The following is a 20,592-nucleotide window of genomic DNA, read 5'->3' as shown; positions in this document are numbered from 1 at the left end:
TAGGTAAAATGGACTTTTCCTAAAATGAGCTGTCATCAGCTTGGACCTCCTGTTCCCCAGAGCTGCCAATCCCTGGCTTTTTATATAGTGAAGGAGAGAGATACTTATGACACTTACTATATATATTTAAATAAGGTGCAACAACTTTCTCTCTGCATTCACAGCATATGGAGACAGTTTAGTAGCTCTGGATATTGGGCAGCCTAAATAGGTGAATTTAGATGTCATCGCAGGCAAGCAAGTTTATCTTGGACATTGGTCTGAAAATGGTCCCTGGTAGGGCCATGCTATAGGTACAAGCCACCTTGGAGAAATATTACTGTAATGAGTATAAATTTTCAAAAAAAAAGATTCATTTATAGCAATTTTCTTATCCCTTGGTTCCTTTTGGGTTAATGTTTTCATTTGAGTGTCATAGACTCAAACCAACATATATTTGCTGTAAGTGTTTTGGATTCAGTGGAGTAGATGGGCGATTGCATTAAATGTCAGCTTCTTCCACTCATTGAGCAGCCAGGAGCCACAGATTTGATTTTCTTAACTGAAGATTTTTATTTCCCACAAAATTACGAAGTTTGAAGCTTTATCTCCTAATGACTTGCCTCCATGTGAAAACACTGAATAACACAAAGAACTGGATCTGAGCATATTTAACTGCTTTCTAAAGCAAAAAGAAATGTACGTTAGTCTTGTATGGACAGCCAGGACAGCTCTGTCTGTTCCTAGCTATTTTGATATGGCCCTCTATTTTTTTTAAAACCACTGATGAAAACTTTTTCCTGGATAACTAAAGCTTAAACTTTAAAAAATGAAAGTTTTCTTTGCTTCTTAACTGTCACTTAATTATGACTGTGAAAAGCAAAGTCATTTGAAAAGGTGCAGAGCACTTTTTTTTGGAGGAACTGGCAAATTTAAGACTCAGCTGTGCCACAGCACAGGAAAAAGAGCAAAGCAATCTTCTCTATTTGGAACGGCCATGATTTAATTGGCTCCTACTGATCACTTATTAATTAAAAAATATTGTAGGCTCTTTGAAGCCTGCATTTGCTTCCTATCTATAAACACGCTTGTCAATCTTGCCCCCTCGCTGCATTATCATACAGCAAGTGTATGGATTTTAAGGATGCAGTGTGAAGTCTATGTGTTTCTTCCCTCCTGTGTTTATCGCAGGACTGAAAGGGCAGCCAGGAGTTGAGAAGCGGTAGTGTTCCCGAGCTTGCACATTACTTTTCTTACAGCACAGTAGAGCTGAAGGCTTCCCCAGTGCCTCTTCTTGAGCATCAAACCCAAGTTTTGTGTATATAACTTCAATTGGGATGATTTCACTGGACAGAACTTAAAAAGTAAAAAAACCCTCTGCAGTTCCTAATGAGACCCAATTAAACAAAATTCAAATGCACGATTCTATTTCCTTGTGTGTCCTTCATGTCAGGCTACTGCAAATGGCCACAGTCCCCAGGAAAAATGACAGCCTGAGGAAAGTGACTGAACAAAAGAGCCACATCTGTCTACTCCTGGTAGGAAGAAGGCATGCAGCCCATCCCCTGCTGATGGGCTTAATGGTGCACCACAGTTTCTCTCAGAGGAAGACAGGAGACACATAAACAAGCCTGACTTCCCCTGAACTTCATCCTGAGTCAGGATGCCCTCTCCTCTGGGAGGAGCTCTGACATGGCTACTTGCCAACAAATGCATTTGGCTCACACAGTGATTTTGGTACCTCAGTACCAGGGTAATGATAGTAGGGTCTTTTTTATTTTGATGTCTTTAATATTCTTTTGAGTTTTCACAAAATCTGAAGTCTGCTATCAGTGTTCTTTTTCATGAAAATATGGATAACCAAGATATATATCTGTACAGACAGTTTTTACTTTAATTCCCCTGCTACTGGTAAATTTGATTAGGGAAAAAGAAAAGTGCTGAACAAATATTTTAAATATCTGCCAGCTGATTAAATCACACTTTCTCCCTATCATCTTCTTGGCATATGAGGTCAACTTGGTCATAATTTTAAATCTTCTAGTTTAGATTATGATCTTTAAAATGACATTAAGCTTGCTTTGATGTTCCATGTGAGTACAGGACAAAAGCCCAGGAATGAAATGATTGCTCACATTGCAGCATCATAGTAATACAGCCTCAGACTCCAAACAAAAGGTAGCAAATGAATCTATCCCAGAAATGTTCATGTTTGTACATTGAATCATGTCACTAGTTCTACTAGAAACAAAGGAAAAGTGCTCAAAGCCTCAAACTAGATTTTTTTAACAGGACTGGGAGAGGTATCTGAGCTTTGCTTTTCTTAAGTTTCTGGCACTGTTTTAACTGCTTTGAGATACATGGAAAGGCTTTGGTTTCAGAAGCTGGTATTGTACCTTGTTGTCGTAAGACTGTGCTATTCTGGAGTCCTGTAGGAGCAAACTGCAGGTGTGTAAACCATTAGTGGTCCAGCTTTTCTCAATATTTTTTTTTCCCTTGCTGAGGTTTCCTTGGACTAGTGGAAGGTAGCTGCTGTGTGAAGTCATGATATTCATAGGGCCAGGTAGAGTTGGGAACAAAATTAAATTACCAGGGTTTACTAAGTTGTTGCCCATCTGCTGAGCTATAGTAATTTTCCATTCTTGGCTTGCTCCAGTTGCGAGATAATATAGTTTAGCATTAACCTCTTTCAATTAACTTTAAATCAAAAAGCTTCAATTAAGTTGCATCACTTTACACCTGATATGAGCTAACAGCATGCCCACGGTCATCTACCAGTGATTACAGTAGCTCAACCAACAAACAATAGGCTGGTAAACAGCTCTAACGTGGTCATGCATCAGAGCCTTCAGGAACCCTAGGTCACTCTCATAAATGTCCTTGAAGATGCTGCTTCTTGTATGACGTAGACACAGCATCCTATTTGGAGCCAGGGATAAAGACAAGGCACAAGGGTGAAGCACTGTCAGCAGTCGTTGCTGCTGAGCTTCCAGGGAGCAGCTTTCTGAACCGGTTGTAGGGTTACTAAAAGGCCTGAATTGCCTAGTGCCTGATCATTTTGATAGTAGCTCTGGAGATCACCAAGGCCTGGCTAAATTAATCTGAGAGGAGAGGCACAACTGTCTGGTCAGCTCCAGGAGCAAATCTAAGCTTTTCGTGGCCCCTTATGGAGACCTCCAGAGAATCCATACTTGTTTGCGGCTGCTCTAATCAAGCTTCTCTAGAGGTCATAAAAGCGTTACAGTTCAGGTCTCTGGTTTTCTCCACATTAAGATAAACTTATGTGTAAAGTCTCATGCTTGTGGATCATTGATTGCAAGTTGATGAAACTGGCTGAATATAATTGGTAAATGACATCTGTCATTTTACCTTTTTTTTTTTTCTTTTAAGTACGTTTCTCTATCATTTTGAAAGGCTCTAGTTATTGATTCATACCTTGACTGGAAGAAATTGCTGTGGATAGGATGAAGAATAGAACAAAACTGAAGAAGGAATATAAGAAAATCAGAGGAGAAAAGAGAGGGAAACACTTTAGGGAATCAGGATGCTTAAAGGAAGAATTTAAGAGAAAAGCAAATAACACATCTTTACTAGCTTCAAAATATGAATTTAATCCAGCAAAAAAAAAATATTGTTTTCCGTTGAGTTAGTAACAGAAAAATCTTTATTTTCAGTGTTTTTCCTGTTGACCACCAAAGTGTGCTTTGAATATGACTGCAGTCCTGGCTAACATGAAGTATACAGTGATCAAATCTCTTGGAAGTGATTAAAACCCTTGAGAGTACAATTGGCAATGCTAGAGTTCAGTACCTTAGAGTAACAGAAATACAAAGAACCTGAACCCTTGTGAAACCAGGTTATAGTTCCTATAAGCTTGTCCAGAAAAAGAGAGATTTCATTTTGAGTCACACATTAAAGCTGCTCTAAGCTATGCTGTATGTAAACATAGGCTTGTGTTTCAGCTGGTGTAAATACAGTCAACCTTGTTAATTGGTGGTGGTCTCTGTAGTACCTAAAGACAGGGAGCCCACAGAAATGCCTTAACAAGTGCCATCCAGGGGAGGGCAGTGGGGCACAGAAACGCTGGTGTGCACATTGCTGTGTGGTGTGCTGCAGTTTGCTGGCTGCTTGCTTGATAACTGGCAGGGAATCCAACCCCAAATTGACAAGATTCATGTCTTCTGCAATGCTTGGACAGCAGGGTCCTGTCCGTTCCTTTCCCCTGCCAAGCAGCCTGGCACGGAGAGCAGAGTGCAGATGGAGCGGCACAGCTCACCTGGGCGCTTGAGACACTTATATCTGCAGTCTTACTGAACTCTATTTGTCTTTTTGCTGGTATTTTCCCAAACTGAAATCTGGAATTAAAGCACTGCAGCCTTTACTTAAGTCCCCTTGAAAGCACAAAATAAAAAAGGATAAATATCACCTTGCAAGTGACTGTTGAATGTTATAGGAATGTGATATAAGTAGTCACATATTAATAGCTTTAATTTATCACAACACTGTCTTAAGAAAAAGAATGCAATTTATTTTCCAGAAACTAGTCTAAACAGTTTGAAACATCATACCTTTAGAAACATTCTTTATATTTTTTTGGATTTACCTTTTCACTGTTTCTTACTTCTTCCAGGTCTGGTCCTGGCTGTGGCCATAAAATTACCAGCTAGTACCAAAGACAGAAGCAAAGTTAGAGACAGAAAGAAGTTGGCATAGGACAACTTAGGGAATTGGCAATGGGATTTGGAGCCTTTCAGTCTATCCGAATCTTGCTAATGGGAACTGCACAAACAGCTAATGGGGATAAATGGTGTGAGCTCCTCCTGAAGAAGTAGGAAAACTGCAGAATGCTGGAATACGTGGTGTTTTCTGAGGGAGAGCTGGGAGCAAGAAAAAAGGATGGATTTATGCAAATAAAAGACAGACGTGGTTTAGAATAAAATCATCAAAGATAATACAAAGAAACCATTGGTGTCTTTGCTAGGTTGTCTTCATCTCATCTTCAGTGAACAAAAGATTATTTAAAATAAAAATGTTGCTACAAATGTCCGTTTTCTCAGGACATCAATGCAATTATTCTCATCTCTGTGTGTGTTAATGGTTAAACACAAATAGCTTCTATGGACAATTAGAAAATGAGAGAGTCCAGAGTCATTTGTCCAAAATCTTTTGTGAGCCATAAAGTCATATGCAATAGTTTTGCTTATACAGGGAATACAGGCTACTACACTTTCCAAGCTTCAAGGTAACTTCAGTTTGCATTTGCTGTAAGCTCTGATTCAGGACTATCCTTTGTGATCGTATTTCATTCGTCCTTTTTCTGAATATTTTGGTTTGTTGATAATTTGAATTTCAGGCTTCATGACATTCATATTGTAGCCATGTTAGGTAAAGAATTTAGAACCTGTAATTATCAATATTGTGACTCATTTTAGTGTTTTAGAGACATACACCTTCCAGAGGTTAAAGCAGAAAAAACAATGACATTGCTTTGTAACGTATATTGATCACAAGTATGTAATAACATCTCTGGCTCTGAGGACATCACTGCTTACAGTCAAAACCACAGTTTGCTTTTAGCTTTATCCAAATAGGCTATTAAGCTGGCAGGTGAATTGGTCGTTGCCCTTCTCCTTCCTCCTCAGCTCCTCAGTGCAGTATATTAACTGCACGAGCATGTTAAAGCAATGTTGATTCCAATCTAAACCAGTAAAAGCAGCAGGGAAAAATTGCCAGCTTGGTGTCTTCTCACCTTAGCTGACTGTAAGGTTCTGCAAAGTTTGGGGAGACTGGAAATGAAAATTATCCAATCTGAGTAAAAAAAAAAATGAAGCATTCCTAGCGCAGGCATTGCTCCTAGAGCCTACAATCAGATGTACCTCCCCTGTGCCAGTTTCTGAGGGAAATAAAAAGCATGCAGTAGAGCACAAATGTGCCCTGAAATTTTAAGGAGAATGTGCATTGACCTTTAAGCAATATGCACACCGTTGAAGAACCTACCTACCAACAGGCAATTATAAACCATCGGAGGTCCGTGGGGAATTCAGCTGTGGTTTCCTGCCTGCCCCGCTCCTCTCTTGGAAGCAGCCATATTTTGCAGCATGACCCTGACAGGGAAAGCTGTAGGGAGGTGCAGAGGGGCTGAGCTGAATTGCTGCTGCTGTGGTGTCACAAATAAGAAATCTGCAGCTCAGTTGCTGCCTCTGCCTGGTGCTTTATCGCTGCGCTTAGTAAAAAGAATTTTCTTTTATTCTCCAGTAAACTGTTTTCACTGAAGCTTTGACTCTTGCTGGATTTTGTTGACACTGATGTGACTCCTTCTGAATCTGGTAATACTCCTGGCCTGGGAGAATAAAAGGTATCAGCATGCCCAGGCTACCAGGTTGTGCGTGGAAGAGGAGGGCAACAGAGCAGCGTTGTAACCCCTTGGGAACAAGTGTAGTGATGGCAGGGGTCAGGGCATCCTCAGAAGGAGGTGTGGGCAGGCTCTGCTTTGAGGACCTTTCTGCCCATATCTGGTGGGTGTTAGTGATGCATCTTCCCAGCCAATCTCTGTCCTTGTCCCAGTTCTTGGCACCCTGATGGTAATGTCTGAGCGAAAGAGTCACGACTGCTGAAGCGTGTGAGCTTTCCTTCACTCAGAGAGAGGTGAGATCTGAGCACACATCTCATCCAGGTGACTTGATTTAAACTTTCTTTGTTACACATCACTTTTTTGGGGGGCCTGGCAATGTCTTTTTTTCACTTTATCCCAGGATGAGTACAACCTTGCAACACGTGCATTCCTTTCCTTTTCCAGAGGATAAAATAAATTTATCAATTAAATGCACAGTCTAACAATTTCAGAATAATTTTAGCATCTTCCTCTTCCTACTTGTGTCCCGCAAGTATTTTTAAAAATTATTTTTCTTGTGCATGACAAATCTCAGATTATATGCAGTGTTTGTGTTAGTTTATTTTTATTCCTGTTGTTTTTTTTTTCCCGTAAGACTGGAGATATGAAGCTGTATTCCCTCTAATGTCATTGTTATTGCATTTCTTTAGCAGTCACACCCACGCTGTATCCATCCAAACTTGTTACCTGTGCTGCTCTGGGCAAAAAAGAAGGGAAGAGATTTAACAAGGACAGCTGTAATTTTCCTAACAGGGTAGAAATCAGCCAATTGGAAGCCCTTTCTCAGTAGACACTGACAAGACACCAGAATACTCACTCCTCAGGTGAACACAGCAATCGCATCCCTTGCTAGCACTACGGCGCGTCAGTGCAGTGGAAGATGGCGAGCTGTAGGCTGCCAGCCTCCGCTATTTATAGCATCAAGAGCTTCAGGGTGTGAGGCAAGCTGTTTTTAACACAGTGGCATTTTCTTCTGTTTAATCGTGGAGTAACATCATTTTTAGAAAGTCATTACTTCTGCTCAAGAGAGTTAAAAAATTATGCTTCTTTACTTAGTTAAATACAAGGTGTTTGTGAAATAAAAAAATAAATCACTTTTTTTGCAAGACTTTAGACGGTTTAAAGACCATTATTTTGTCTGGCAAACGTAGAAAGGAAAGTCAATAAACAGCATGTAGAAGAAAGAGGAAAAATGCAATGAGACACGCCAGTGAGGCTCCTGTTCTCTCTTTCCCTTTTTCGTCCCATCCATTGTGCTGCCAAGCAGAGTATGGAGATCCCCTGCCCAAGGAAATGCAGAGAAACCTACTTAGACTGAAACAGTGCTTGCAAGACCTGATAAACAAATTAGTAGACTGATTTGTATAGCAGGTTCACTTACTGTTCTGAATCTGAATCTGAATTCTCTCAGTGCCAGGAGGCACAGAAGGCGCGAACATCGTTCTTCCACTTCTATCGGTCTGCGGCTGCGTGCCGTGCCGCTTCCCAAGAGTTCCAGCCTGCACCATTCCTCTCAACCTCCACCATCCAACGCCAGGTCGTTTTTGGGCGACCCCGCTTTCTTCTTCCCTCTGGAGTCCACCCAAGGGCCACAGCGCAGTCTTCTGTCAGTTTTTTCCTCAGGACATGACCGATCCAGTTCCATCTCCTCCTCCTCACTTCGTTACTGATTTCCTCCATCCCCGCCATTTCTAAAACTGATGCTTGTCGTTTCTGCAATTTTTTTTTTTTTTTTTTTTTTTTCCCCCAGAGGAGGTAGTTGGCCTCCTGCCCAACCCCCATGACTTGGAGGGCCAGTGGTTTTTCTGTCAGGGTGGCCTTCCCTTAGGCTGCGTTCGTTCACGGCACCTTCTTCAATTTTATCCCGTGCACCCTCCAGAGAGGGATCCCCTATCCACCACCCAGGGGACGCGCCTTCTAGCCGTGCAGCCCCAGCCGAAGGTCACTTACTGTTCACAAGGACCTTTTCCTTTTCTACCTTTCCCCTCAGCGCTTTCTCATGTAATGCCTACAGAGATATCCAAGTGCTCAGACAGAAGTATGCCAGGGCCTTGTCTTTCTGCAATAAAATTTAAATAATTCTCACTGAGTCACACAGTTTTACAGAGATGCCCAGTATGCAGAACATACCAGGATGTTCTGAAATTGTTAGGGAACGAGGGCAGAAAATCTCCAGTGAAGGACTTCTTGTGTTTTGACAGTGTCACCTTTTCTGGTAGACCCCAGGGGCTCCCACACACTTTCCAGAACTAGTTTATCTTTGTGTCACACAAAAAGGTGATTGGAAGTCATTGGAAATGCAACAACCCTAATTTAACTTGAAAGGAGGCATTATTTGTTCACATTTTAGTGTACTGAGCACCCACAGTTTATTTTAATTCTTGCAGTTCAATAGAATTAATAAATTTTAAAAAAAAAAACAAAACCAAACAACAAATAAGAGAAGCTTCTACACCTTTTGAACAATGAAATGGTTGGACATAATTTGTACATTTAGAAGCGTACAATATTTTTAGCTTTTCCCCTTCTTGCCCAGAGAAACCAGAATAAAAGCAACAGACATGGAGAAAACAGATGAGAGACCATGATTTGGCCTTAAAGGTAGAGCAAATGTCCTCATGGATGCATGAGTGACATGAAAGGAGGAAGGAACGACCCACACAGATGTGAAGATGGATGAGTTTGCTGCTCATTTAATATTTCCTGTGCATCCCCCGCTCAGGCCGGGGACCTACCTCCATGAATCAGATCAATTTCAAGGATAGCTGGAAAAACTGGTATTGACTTTCAGAAGGGTCCTGGAGTCAGTGAGAACAAGACTAGAGCATGCGGGACTGGCAGAAGGAGCCAGAGGCCATGTGGGCAGCCAAACAATTGGAAGCACCAGACTTTGTTATATGTTTTCAGGAGCTACATCAGCTACAAACTTCCCCTGTGACCTTGACCTTGCTACATCTCAGCTGTGAGACCTAGGAGGGCTCTGAGCTTTTCAACTCGCATGCTGGATCTGGTCATGCCTCATCTCCATACCTGGGTTAGTCCCTGGTGTGCACCAACCTCCTTCCACTCGATGCTCTGGGGGAAAACATGTATTGCTACCACGTCCCATTTACAATAACTGGAGGACAGGTCTTGACATGCTGTGGACTTACAGATCACTTCAGTGGCAGCTTAAACCTGCTTTTTCACTTTGGTTTTCCATATGCAAAACAGAAATGATAATTTTCTACCTTGGATAGACCAGTGCCTTTCCTTAATAATAAAACAATAAATACATCCACATAATAATCACAAAGTGCTAATCTTAATGAATCTATGTAAATACATAAATAGTTAAAGGGGTCGTGAAGTCCCACTGTGTTGAAGCCACAATATGGACAGTTACCTCATTCAGAAAGCAGACATTTATTGCTGTCTATCTTGCTGCAAAGTCTCTTCCTGCCTCCTGCCTGCCCCACGAAGGGCTCCAGGAAGTCAATAGCGCCTTAGGTACCTGGATCCATGTGGCTACAAGCAGCTGTTTTGTCAGGAACCAGGCTGCGAGATATAAATTCTGGGCCAAATCATAAGGACTAATCAATGTTTGTTTTTAGCTTTGGCTGTCTGAATGGAGAAAAATCTCTCTGAAGTCCTTAAGAGTCCTCCCTCTGTAAAGACTTTCTGATTCTAGCTCCTTACATTTCTCTAAAGAAACAACTTCCACCCCTGATATACTCTCTCCTGTATTAATGAATAAAGTAATGCATTTTTAGGTTGCTGAGGTGACTTGGCCTTAGGCCCCTTAATTATAATGTACCCAAGGCCTTAATTAATTTGTAGGACTGAACAGAGGATGATGTCCCAAATACCTTCCGAGAGTCGAGTTGAAATCCTGTACTTATCAAAACAGAAATATTGAAACAGGGCCAGGTGTAATATTTTTGCATCCTTTCCAGAAATTGAAATGTTTTTGAAGGGAACAAAGTGCTATTAGACATATTACAGGTTTATGTGGTGATGTTGTGCTCAAGTTTCACAATAACCACTTGCTTAGGGCTGTTGCATTAAGAAAAAAAATGAAATTTCATACCTGGGGAATCAGATAGACAATTTATCTCAGGGCCCTTTGCTAATGCTGTTTAAGTCCCAAAGCATCTGCCATTGACTTCAGCTGGAGTATGATGGCATAGGCTATGACAAGTAGTGCCTTCTTGTTCCACGGAAGAAACATCTGTAGCTATCTGAAGTTTTACCAATAGAGGGCTCTATTGGTTTGATTTAAGTCACAAAGAAGGGGGAACTAGACGTTTGGGGGGGGGGGGGGTTAGGTTGCTATAGTAAATCCTATAACCTATATAAAAGTGGAGTCAGACGAAGTGAGTTGAAAGAAATGCTTAAAGGGACATCGTTTAAGTGTTACTCTATCTGTTTTGTTGTTGCTTTGTTTTGGTATTTTGGAATACTGATGCTGGTTGACTTGCTTATCTGCTTTTGGAAAGGCACAATCCAGAATGCTGTGAGGTATTTTAGGAATAGGAAGATATTAGCAGCGTGATAATTTTAAATGACCTGCAATGTTTAAAGCCTACCAAAAATAAAACATGTCTATATATGCTTTACCAAATATTTTTTAGTCATGTTTGCTCTTATGATGTATGTTTTTAGGGATAACACACAAAGATAGATGTGCATGTTAATGAAGAAATGAAAATTCATGTTAATAAACATGCAAGTGACTTAAAGGAAAATATTTGCTTTCCTAGCTAGCTAGGGTTTTTATTATACCCCACTTAAGATGGAACATACTATTGGTTCAGCTGTAGGAGAACATACAATAAACTGAAAAATAACCTTGAGTCTTTCTGGGGTGTTTACCCAGTGCCTGACTTCTCTCACTAAACAATGTCTTGATGCCCTGACTCACCTCTTCGCTGCCACAACAGGCCTTCCTATTCTACTTTTTAATTCTTGTTATCCATTTCTCAGTGACTGGAAAGATGCTAGTCTCATAGCATATTCATGCTTTCGCAGGTTAGCTAGACTGCAGTGTATATGTTCTATAATGCAGAGCAAATGAAATTCACAGTTATTTTAATGTGGACAGCACTGAAATGAAAAAATGAAAACAGTCCTAACAATCATGCTTATACATGCATAATGGCTAACATACACATTTGCATATAAATGTTGTATATATATCTTCTTAATGGAAGACTGTGATTCTTAGGTGTACTTGCCTTCTTAAGACACAAACTATATACCTAACCAAGCAAAAACCCCTCTCTACATAAATGTTTGTTTACATACATACATACATACATACATAAGAAAAATATATATCCAGTGTATAATTTCAATGCGTATGAACAGAGTGCATTGAAGTTCATTTTATTGTGCAAGCATAGTTCAAATTCCATTTTTATGCAATGGTGCAGTGACAAGCTTCCTATAAAATAAATATAGGCCACAAATGAAAATACTTTAGCTTGCTGTTCTTACATTTTTTCCTAGTAATGAATACAGACTTCAACTTGGGAAAATATAAAATGATCCTGCTTTCAGTATAAATGCGCCTCCAAAAATCAATTCCAATTTCATCTTTGTTTTAGTAAAAAAATAAAAGAACAAAGAGATCAAGACTATAAATAATGACTACCTGTGGTTTTCATAAATAAATATCTCCAAAGCAGTGGAAAGCTGTAGAAATGCATGGATATTTTATTTTCTCTTCCCTCATGAATTTGTTGTGTTGCAGGAATGTGTATAAATAGATGGCTAGATATGGCGTAGATTCAGATTCAGCCATTTTCTCCAGATAAAAACATATGTTTCCCTGCTGATGTTGCTTTTTGTCCTTTGGAATGCATTAACACGTTAATAATGGAAAGACTGCAGTAATGTATGGTCTACCTATGACGTTTTTAAAAAAATCTCATAAATATGAATCTATAGGCACAAGAAAGCTGTATATGCTTATGCCCATGTCATAAATCATCCATCCTTTGTTTAAAAAAAAAAAAAAAGGTGGGGGAGGAGGGAGTGAGGGTTTCCTCACTGGAACCTTTTAATCTTGTCTAGGGAGGGCTAAGAAATACAGCCATTGACACTTACCTAGGTATTTTTACAAAGTCATGTCCCATTCATTGTTCCTCTGTAAGAAGGATGTTTTCCTTCTCTTTAATTTTCAGGAAGGGAGAATCTTGTTCTGCTTTCTAGCCTTGTAGGAGAGAAATGACTGCCTTTCCCCACCCCCAGGTTACAACTTTAACTCATAATCCCCCCCTCCCAAGGAAATAAGTAGATAACATGATGTTACGTACAGTATGAACTGATTTGGGAGACTTCAGTTTAGTCTCCGCAGTCAGGAGAAATGGATACAGCTCGATTCTTTCAATAACTGCACAAGTGTTTTTATTCTGGGGTCCATGCTATGTTTGTCTGAGAAAGACAAATATACTAACCAACCTTGCATGTGCACCTCTGAATAGAGTGGAAACTATATTATTGCATTAATTGCATCTCATGAAGGTAACATTATCTAGAAGGAAAAAAAAAAAACACCTTAGAAACCAATAGCTTGGCTGATGGTGCTTATCTTGAGTGTCTGGCTTCTAATAATACCTCACTGGAAATACTGGTGTGCTACAACATTTTATCCTTCTCTTTCTTCAGGGCAGATTGGTTCAGCCAGCGCTTTATTCCTGAAACAATATTCATACAAAATGGATTGCTAGATTTAAACGTACTACCCAGTGCTGCTGACTAATATAATGTTATTCTGTCCCTCCCTCACCCCTCTGTAATCAACAAAGCATGATAACAGTGGAGTGTTTCACAGTAATTTTGGTGATGTTTTGCCTTGCTTGATTGGAAAGTATTTCTGAGGAGGATAAATAATCTCGCCCCCAAACTCTCCCCTCTATTTCCCTTGCTGATGTTGCACAGAGTAGTTAACTGCGAGATGTGAAACAAGAAATACAGTAGATTGGGATGCTTCACAGGGGACAAAATTTGCGGCTCACTGGCTTCTTCTCCCATCTGTATTATTAGCACCGTATAGATTTAATAATTAGGTGATTGAAGACATTTTGATGATGGAGCGGTTTCTATGATCTGCAAAAGAAAGCATCTGTTTTTCTCATGTACCAATTAATTATTTATGCAGCAGAAAATATAGCAGACTACCTTGTGGATGAGCAGGTTGGGTTTTTGTGTAACAACAGCAAGGCCTGGCCTGGAACTTATGTCATTCTGACCTTCAAAGTCTGTAAAATAATTCTTTTTCAGCCAAGCAGTCAACAGAGAGTACTCTCTTCTGTCTTCACTTCCACCTCACTTTTTGCCCTGCTGTCCTCACAGAGGGCTTGTCAACTTAAGCATCACCTTTCCTTTTATTTTCCATTTCCTATCTATGTATTTTATTAGCACCTTTTTCTGTTTTATAGTCCTACACACTGATTCGACATTAGCTTCATCCCTCGCAAGCTCTACTGTTCAGATTAGGCACTGTTCTGCCTTGTGGGAAATATGCAAAAGCACCCAAACCTTTTTTTTTCATGATTGTCAGACATGGGTTCATTTGGGGAAATATATATTTCCAGAGGCTAGGACTTACTAAAGTTTGCAAATGAAAGAAAAGCAGATCCTTGGATCTCACAAAATGTGTTGCTTTGTATTATGACAATAGTGTTCACATGCCTGACATCCTCATAATAATATTAAGCTCTTTTTTCCTAGCATTATGTACTTTATACATTTGTATAAATGTCACAGCTTGTAATCACTTCCTTTGTCATTGACGATTAATCTAAAAAAATCGAATAATTCACTGCCCCTTGCCATTTACATATCGCCTGCTACCATCTGTTCTTCTCAGCAGCAGTAAATGATGGGTAATTAACTCAGTGCCTTTGTCTTTCCCTTGCTGAATGTCTGACACATATAGATTTTCCTCTGTGTGTGCATGTGCGTGCGCGTGTGTGTCTGCGTGTGCACGCGTGCGTGTGTGTGTGTGGGGAAAGGAGAAGGGGATAGGAACAACAGACAGAAAAAAAAAAAAAAGAAAGATGCTGTAAGCCTGACCTGAGAAAAAAAGTCAGTACAAAAATATTTGCAAAGCAGAAAGCAGGACAGAAATGTTGGGGCTGAGAAGGGACTATATCACGTGGCCTTTTACTCCCTTAATGTCAAAAGAAAGGGGGACCTGGCTGTGGACAATAGGTGCCCTGCGCATGCAAGTAGCCTTTTCTAAAGCTGTAAGGTCAAGGTCAAGATGCAGCAGTGAGAAAAAGCTTCATATGCTCCTCTTGTCAGCCTGAGTGCAAAGGGGAAACATGAAAATGAGGCCAAAAGGAGGGAATACACAGTGCCATTTGGCTCCTGGACTAGAAGCCAGAAGGTTCGCAACGTGTCATATTGAAACTATGATATAGTGGCTCTGCATATTGCATCCTTAGACAAGTGAGCATGAGGCAATATGCAGTGTAAAATTAAAAAAAAAAAAAAAAGGAAAGTAATATCCAAAGAGCTTTTTGCCCTTCCTGCTAAGCACTACAAGCCACCTTGCCACAGGCTGCGGAAGGGCAGGAAAAGAAGGCATTCCCTTGCCATCATAGGAAATATGACATGATAACCTAAGCAGCGTCTCCTGGCATGTCCCTTTGATATTGTTTATAAGGAAAGGAAGAAATAAAAACCTGAAAATGGTTCAAAATACTTTTCAGTAAAGGTTTTTAAGATGGAGAAAGCATAACAATGTGTCTCGACTACCGTTAAATAACTGTTTATTTACATGTATTTATTATAATTTATTTGTCCTTAGGTAGTATGTAGAAGCCTCCTTCAGGGTTGAGGGCCACATTGTGCTAGGTACTGTAAAAGCATGTAATACGACATAGTATTGTCACTCACAATGTCCTCAGGGGTTGGCCAATGCTGCCTGTGATGTGCACTGTGTCTTTCATTAAAAGAAAAAAAAAAAAAAGAAAAGAAGAATTTAGTTCTTTTTTAATGTGATCCTGTTAATCTCGGGGGAGTTACATTGCCCAGATAGAGCTTCATGCCAACTCACTTATTCTACTTATGTTATCTCTATGCCACATGGTACCGTGTATGAAGCTTTGGTTTTTTGAACATGGGAGAAATAACAATTGGAGATAATTTTCCTATGATTCAAGACTTTCTCTTCCCAGCACTCTGCCCAAAAGCACTCCCTTCCAGGGCTTTTTTCAAGCCTTTGCAATCAAGGCCGTGTCGTGGGTAACATCCCTTGCTGATTTTACACAAACTTTCTTAATGGTTGTACATCTCTCCAGCTTTCCCTCTATTTCACATACCCACATAACCTTCCTTAAATCTGACTCCCTTGTTACTCTGTATTCCTTGAATGCAATTCCCTACATGTGTAATGAGCTTGGGAAGTGACTTGCTCTGGTTCAGATATCTTAGTTCATGGAATAAGTTTAATTATATTTAACCTGAATGAAAGATGGTTATTTGATCCATCAGCTGCAAAGCAGAATGGTGTAAACTGATGTGATGGGACTTAAATTGTAGTATTTGTGGTAAGTCCAAGCAGCACCTACACTGCTAATCCAGCTAGAGTTTCTATCACGAAATTTTCCCTGCACTGATTAAAGATGTCCTATTACATCTGTCACTACACTGGTCACTTCCAGCTTCTCTGAGGGAAGCAGTGGTGCTGCGATTAATGCCTCTCATTAGATTTCATTTCAGGCTGGGAGGAGAGAAGGTTTCCTGTTGCAACAAAGTACTGATAATTTCTTTATAATATTTTATCTCCTGGGTTTTCTCTAGCTAAGCAAAGGGATGCTCAGGTTAGAAGACTGGTAGTATGGAAGCACAAGGAATTGGCAAATTGCCTCAAAGGTTCTAGAGGGATAGATAGAAGGGCAACAAAAGTAAAACAAGCTAACTAACAAGGTTTTACCTCATTAGATTAGGTATGAAATTTATAATTTAGGATGATTAGAATTATCCTACTGATATCAATGGGATGAGACATTTTGTCTCTATATAGTGCAGGGTCAGCATGACTTGAACTCATGAATAAGTGTCCAAATATATGAGGGCAATGAATATTAATAATTAGTATTTCTGTTTTGTATTGTCATAGTGCCTAGGAGTCTTGGTTGCAGACCTGGAAACCAATGAGGGAAACAACAAAAAGTTTGACCTTGCCCCAAAATGCTTAATGGCTAGCAGATAACAGGGGCCACATGTTGCCAAAAAGGGGTGGGAGGGAGAGGGACATGGGGACAGAGGATAATAAAGACAGTAATGGCACACTAGGCAACGATATCAGTCACCCACAACCTATCTCCCAGCTACTGTTTTTTCAGTGTGGTAGTAAAAGAGTGCTTAAAGGAAGGAAATTATGAGCATTTTCTGTTATTTGTGGGAAGCACATTCCAAGTGAGTTAAAAAGAGGGAGAATCAGGGAAGAAAGAAAGCACAACAACCTTTGAAAACTTTAGTAATTTGGTGGTGAAGACCGTCACCATATGTTGATTGGAAGAAGCAGTGTATCCATTTTCATTGAATGAGAAATGGCAGGGTGGCCAGGGCACAGGCTATGAAAGACTTGAAAGTGAATCCAAGAAAGTCATGAATGATGCCATAGAGAAAGGGGAGCTGGTGCAGGGCTGAGGGGGAAAAAAAAGAAAGAAAAAAAGGACACAGCCTCTCTGTCAGTAATGACAGGAGGAGACTGAGTAGCACAAAGGAATAAAGTGGGAGACGAAGATGACTTAAAGAATGGGAAACTTCTGGCTGTAATGGAAAAACTTGAGTGACGCACATTAGGGAGTGTAATAACCTGTAGCATGTGGTGGAAGGATATTTAGCTAGACTTAGAGAAACAAGAGGAAATGTGATACAGGCAATAATCTTGTATCATCTGGCAGATGGACTGGATGGTTGAGATCTTTTCCACCTCTTAATATCTCTGTACTTTATGGCAGTGCATTTGTACTGTGAAAATATGGAAGTACACGCTGGCTTGTCAAAAGACAGTGTATCAGAGAGAAACACTTTAAAAATCTTTGCATATGAGTGGAATTTCCAAAATGTTTTTGTGTGTGTATATACACACATATGCATATATTTCTCTTTATATACATACATATATGTATCATTGAATCCTTCTGTTCTGTCAGAAGTAAATGTTTCCAGTGTATTCAAACCAGGCTTCATTTGCAATATTGATGTGAAACTTGAGATAAATCTAAAATCCAATATTTTTTTTATGTGGTGTGCCATTAAAAGGCAACGATGGTAAAGATCTTACCTGAAAACCATATTTACTTCTACGTATATTTACAGCTGTGTACTCATCAGACTGAAATCTCAGTTTCAAAGCCTCTATCAGGTGAAAGTGTATAGCGTGTTTATGTTTTTAAATAAATGATATATAGAACTAATGAGGACAGCGTTTCTTCTTCCATCTATACTGCAGATCCTTTATCTGCAGTGCAGATTTCTAATGCATAGCCTATGCTTGTTCCACTAGCAACAGAGATCTGCTTTTTCGCTCATAGACAGGAATTTTGACTGCAGTCTTGTGATTTGTTCATACTTTAGGAGGGCTTACTCCCTGAGAGTGTACAACTACCATTGATGTAACTGCACTGTGTACGCCGAAACCAGGACAATACAGAAAAATGAATGGACAGCTGAGCATGGAGACTTGGACGTATGCACATCCTTGGTATTGCCTGAGTTAGGCAGAGTGTGACTTCATTGAGCTGATATCCAATTTTTGTTGAGTACAAAATAGAAACTTTTTTATTGTATCACTCACACTGTACCATATCACCACACTGGGAACTCTCTCTATAAGGACTTTCTAAATCTTGTACATTCATAGTGATGTAACATTCAATGAATTGATATTCAAGTACATTTGTGAACATCATATTTTTGATGGAGCATGGGGAAAATATATTGCATTAAAGCAGATAAGTGTTGAAGCTTCCCAAGATGGGAAATGAACTGCAGAAAGAGAGCAGTAATTCCCTCAGAGAGAACAATACACTATGCAATAGGTCACTAAGGAGGATTTTTGATGACTTGGAGCTTTTCACTGAAAGAAAGGGTTGATGACCAAGACTAATGGGCTTTAGCAAGACTGACTAGTCCAGGTGTCCCCTAGTTTCTCTGTACATCAGTAGACAACATAGTCTTAGTGTGCACAGGTTGAGCCATTATACAAAAGTTTGGGGTAGTTTTACTCAAGCATTTTACTCGCCCCAGCCAAAAAATTTTCTTGGTTAATAGACTTGTGAGGCGGCCTTCATAGTGTACTGAGCCTGCATTCTCTGGAGTACAGAGAAATGTTTTCACACTACTTGGTTGTCATGAGTGTTTCTTAAGATCTCTCATTAAAAAACAAATACAAGGTACACCCAGTAAAAACGATAACACAAATCAAGCATGCACAGTGAAAGAATGAAGAGTACTGATGTCTTGCCACCACTTGATAAAACCAAAGCATTTTAATTAATACGTTCACTGTATCATTCACTCTTGTGGTGCTCCTTGATATTTCAAGCATAGATATTTGAACATCAAGCATTTAATGGACCTGGCCTATTCTTTTGTATTGATCCAGCTCACTCCATATCAATGGTGATGTTCTTTACTCCCTCCCTGTAAAATGAAAAGAAATCAAAGTATTCTAAACTTGTTGATTCAAAGCCATTTCATCTATCAGCATAGAAAAATAGGTTAAGAATCCTTTTCAGTCTTTCTTCTGCAAACTAAATTGAAGAAACCTGGCTTAAAATAATCTGGATCTCAGTCATAAAAGCAATATGCCACCACAGCGGCAAATCCAGAATTTATGACTCATGTTTATCTTGTCTGTACTTGGCTTTATTGTTCCTTACTGCTTAAGTATAAGAATCCATGACACTGCTAGGATCTCTGAGAACTCCTTGGCCAGTGAATTTGTGACAAGGCAAATTCAGGACTTCTCAGTAGCCTGATTTCCAAGACTTTCTAATGTTCATAAAATGTGGCTTCTGAAGGAAAGAAATGCTATCCTTTTTGCGTCCCGTATTTCCTTTTACTGCTTAGTTTTGAGCTTTATCTTTACTCCTTCACCTTTGATTCCTGATGAAAATGGAGAAAAGGTGTTTCTTTAGTCTGAAGGAGAACCTTTAGAAACTCTGAGGTCCTTTAGGTCTTCCACACCTATGCGGAGACATTGAGACATCATGGTAAAGCCTGTCCAGGCTCTGAACCCCCATGAGAGTTTGTTTGCCTGATCTTTTCTGTTTGCCTAGGAGAGTGAGTTAATAAATGGTCTCAATCCTTATCTAATTCAGGATTGTCATCTCTATTCTCATTTAACTTTATAATCCTACTATTCTGTTTGAGATATTGTTTAAACTTTAATTTCAGTAGGAAAAAAAAAAAAAAAGAAGAGTAACATCCCACTATCCGTTAGTTTTGAAAGACCTATAGGTTGCCACAAAATCAAGGTTAAACACCTTGAAACATTTGAGGAAAATCATTACCCACAAATAATTCAAGTGCAAGTACAAAACTGAATCTAGCTGGACACAATGGGAAGTCTGACAAAAACAGTGATCCTTATAAGACAAAGGAAGCTAAGGCATAAGAGTTAAGCTTTGCTTAAGATTATTTATTTCTACCTATTGTTTTCGTGTTACAGTAATATTTTTAAAATATTTTTGAATCGTGTATGTAGTTTATTTAATATGCAATCAGGAGTAAGTGTGGAATTGGAGTAGTGTACTAGCAAATGACAAAGCTCTTCTAAGAAGTCAAAATAAGCTGAAAGAATAAAGAAAAAAATCAGAGCACACTGCAGTAAAAGTTGGACCCCAGTCAGTGCCAGACTGCCAACTGTTAATAAATTATGTCTTTGGTCTGTCGTACTTGAGATGTTGAACTAAAATGTCAGTAAGAGTGTTCATATGCTGCTACTTGATGCTGAAAACTCATTATTAAAGACAGGTTGTCTATTCAAAAATTTCTTCCTTTCTTGTCTTATTTCATGCTTAACCAAATGGACGTATGTCTCTATCACAATTGTCCTGGACCATTAGCATGAATAAGCCAGGGTCTCTATAAACTTGTGGTGTGTCTGTGGATACTTCCTGAATGTTATTTGTAGGGAACATGGCTAAGAAGTTTGGGAAGTAAATGGAAGAACGGATGAAACTTATTACAACACCTATTGAAAGAATATTTTG

This window comes from Platalea leucorodia (assembly GCF_965183815.1).
Source record: "Platalea leucorodia genome assembly, chromosome: 1".
Lineage (NCBI taxonomy): Eukaryota > Metazoa > Chordata > Aves > Pelecaniformes > Threskiornithidae > Platalea > Platalea leucorodia.
Note: the sequence above shows the minus strand (reverse complement) of the source record.